Raw genomic sequence first — 3,906 nt, forward strand, 5'->3', positions numbered from 1 at the left:
CTGATTCAGAAGACAAAATCAGCATACAATAAGGCTACACTTCCAGGATGGAGCTGTGGTACACTGGAGCAGGCATTGAAAAAGCAAAGCTCAGATAAACTGCCATTATTGGCGCCATTAGCATTATAGTATCACCCATAAGGTCGGAATGGAATAGAACAGAATAACAGAGTTGGAAGGGACCTTGAAGGTCTTCTAGCCCAACCCCCTGCTTAGGCAGGAAACCCTACACCACTTCAGACAAATGGATATCCAACTTCTTCTTAAAAACGTCCAGTGTTGGAGCATTCACAACTTCTGGAGGCAAGTTGTTCCATTGATTAATGGAATGGAATGGAACAGAATAGAACATAAATTTTAGATGTACAAGGAATTGGTCTCCAGTGCATTAGCTCTCAGTGTACATGGAAAACAACAGAGTAATATAATCATAAGATACCAATAAGAGAAATTAATAGAAATGATGAGAAGGGTATTAGTAATACAGACATACTACATGGCAAATATACTTAGACATAAGTCAGTACTGTGCGTATTCGGTGTTCAGCAGAGTGGTGGCACAAAGTAAGAAATTGTCCCTGTCTGGTTGTTTTGGAAGCTAATGCCAAAACATCGGCATCTTGAAAGAAGTTGAAACAGTTTATGTCCAGGATGTGAGGGGTCTGTAGGTATTTTCTGACCCATCCGGTATACAGATTCTCAGTCACAGGCAGGCTGGTTGTAATTGGGTTGTTGTTGTTTTTTTCTGTAGTCCTAACTATCAATTGAGATCTTACCTCTCCTATTGTTTGCTGTACCAAACCAGACAGTTATAGAAGTATAAATGACAGGCTCAATAATTCCTCTGTAGAACTGTACCATCAGTTCAGTTACTGTAACATGGTTACTCAGTTACTGTAGCATAATTTAAGTCTATTTTGAAAGCACAAACATGAGGATTAGAAATTCCTTGATTTGAACGCTGGGTGAGAAGTTTACAAATGGATGGTATCCTGTCAATTGAATGAAAAGCAATCGATCATCTGGAAGTAGTCTTAAAATGATCTCAGGATGTAACTGAATATTTGAGGTCTTCTCTCATGGTATGCTCTACAGCAGCGATGGAGAACCTTTTTTTGGCTCGCGTGCCACAAGTGGGGGGAGCGCAGGGGGGTCGTGTGCGGGTGTGCTGCACCCATAATGCAATGCGCGACCCCCCCAGCGTGCATGCGCGCACTACAGGCGCTCCCCCCCCATTTTTACATGGTTTTTTCGCCCTCCAGTCACTTCCGGTTTGCTCGGAGGGTCGTTTTGAGCACTCTGAAGGCATCAGGGAAGCCTCCGGACGGTTCCTGAAGCCTCCGGAGGGCCTCCAGGGGGGAGGCTCTTTTCGCCCTCCCCAGGCTCCTATAAAGCCTCTGGAGCCAGGGGAGGGCGAAAAATGGCTTTTAAAAAGGGTGAACTCAGCTGGCCAGCGCGCGCATACGAGCTGGCCAGCTGACAGGGCATTGCCTCACATGCCCTGACAAATGGCTCCACGTGCCACCTGTGGCACGCGTGCCATAAGTTCGCCATCACTGCTCTATAGTTTAAGTAGACTGGTTTGAAGAGCAAACATCTTCCTTTGTCTTTATTTACAATCTTGCTTGATGAATTCTTCTGAAGAACTCCAAATATCCCACAGTGCTTTGCACATTGGCCTCAGCTGGAATGTATTGTTCTCATCTTGATGTTGGAATCTAATTTATTTCACTGTATTTACTTGTCTTAGTCCCTGGCCCAGGTTTTATATTTGGTTCCTCTTTTCACTTATCTACATTGCCAGTTCTTCTCTAAAGTAGTATGTTTCTTTAAAGATTTGGAATATGGTTGAGAAGAAGCTACCATTTCTCTGCCAAGAAGAACACTATGATATCCTGCTATGGATTTATGAATCTATGGAGATGCTACATATCTGGCCCTCAAAACAATCTGAACTGAATGGGTTGATAATGCTACATCAGTTATCTGCTCCTGACACCAAAACTAGGCAATCATGCATGCATAGAGGAATATTCAGTATACTGAAAGTGATATCTTAGTAACTGAGAATCAATCGCATTGAATAAAATTATAGTTTCTTTGTTAATCAAGATTGCCTATTCTTTTTTTTAAAGCTTTTTATTTTTCTCTGTCAAATTCATTCACAAATATACATTCTTATATTTGCTATTAACATTTATCCATTCATCATTAATCTTTATCATTATTTTCTTACAAATATATAGAATACAGTTTGGGTCACTTTCTTGCCATCCCATGCCTCCATCTTATTTTGCAACAACCTTGCTCCTTCTATCATTCTAAACTTCCCTTCTCTGCCTTCTTCCCTCCTCCTCTCCTTCCCCCTTTCTTCTTCCCATCTCTTGCCCGCCCCTCCTCTCTTCTCCTCCTTCCCTTCCTCTCTCTTACTCTCAATGGAACTGCATCTACATGGAGGGAAGTATGCAGTGGAGTACCCCAAGGCTCCGTTTTAGGCCCAGTACTCTTCAACATCTTCATCAATGATTTAGATGAGGGAATAAATGGGGAACTCATCAAATTTGCAGATGACACCAAGCTGGCAGGAATAGCCAACACTCCAGAAGATAGGTTAAAGATACAGAAGGATCTTGACAAACTTGAACATTGGGCACTATCTAATAAAATGAAATTCAATGGTGAAAAGAGTAAGGTTCTACATTTAGGCAACAAAAATGGAATGCACAGGTACAGTATAGGTGGTACCTTGCTCAGTAGTAGTAACTGTGAAAGGGATCTTGGAGTCCTAGTGGACAACCATTTAAATATGAGCCAGCAGTGTGCAGCAGCTGCCCAAAAAGCCAACACAGTCCTAGGCTGCATCGACAGAGGGATAGAATCAAGATCACGTGAAGTGTTAATACCACTTTATAATGCCTTGGTAAGGCCACACTTGGAATACTGCATTCAGTTCTGGTCGCCACGATGTAAAAAAGATGTGGAGACTCTAGAAAGAGTGCAGAGAAGAGCAACAAAGATGATTAGGGGACTGGAGACTAAAACATATGAAGAACGGTTGCAGGAACTGGGTATGTTTAGCTTAAGAGAAAGAAGGACTAGGGGAGACATGATAGCAGTGTTCCAATATCTCAGGGGTTGCCACAAAGAAGAGGGAGTCAAACTATTCTCCAAGGCACCTGAGGGTAGAACATGAAGCAATGGGTGGAAACTAATGAAGGAGAGAAGCAACTTAGAACTAAGGAGAAATTTCTTGACAGTTAGAATAATTAATCAGTGGAACATCTTGCCTCCAGAAGTTGTGAATGCCCCAACACTGGAAGTCTTTAAGAAGATGTTGGATAGCCGTTTGTCTGAAATGGTATAGGGTTTCCTGTCTAGGCAGGGGGTTGGACTAGAAGACCTCCAAGGTCCCTTCCAACTCTACTATTGTATTGTAATTCCCCTCCTCTTCCTTCCTCCCTTCTGTTATTGCTCTTGCTTATTTACTTTCTCTGATGGGTTCTCGTGGTGGCATTTCAGCAATCCTAACTTTATATTTTCATACAGATAATTTTCTCTGTTATATTTTATTTCTTTTTTTAAAAAAAGAATTTTATTGGTTTTTAAACATTTATGGGAAAAGGCAAAGGGGTACATAGAAAATTTTGGCAGCTCCCACACTAGTGGTAGAAATCCCTCCAAATCTCACAATTTTTACAATATTAAAAACAACGTATAAAAGATAAGCGAAAAACAGAATCTTATTCTACATTGTATCAACCACGTGTTCAATCATCTTTTCTTTTGTCACTTTCTAGTATATCAACAATTACAAATATTTCAAATACTTTTATTTTTGTGACCGGAGCCTTTTCGATATTGCTTCTTCCTCCCTGTCCCCAGGTGGAGCCGCAGCCCCCCCCCTCC

The sequence above is a fragment of the Natrix helvetica genome, assembly GCF_964273705.1.
Source record: "Natrix helvetica genome assembly, chromosome: 6".
In the NCBI taxonomy this organism is placed as follows: domain Eukaryota; kingdom Metazoa; phylum Chordata; class Lepidosauria; order Squamata; family Natricidae; genus Natrix; species Natrix helvetica.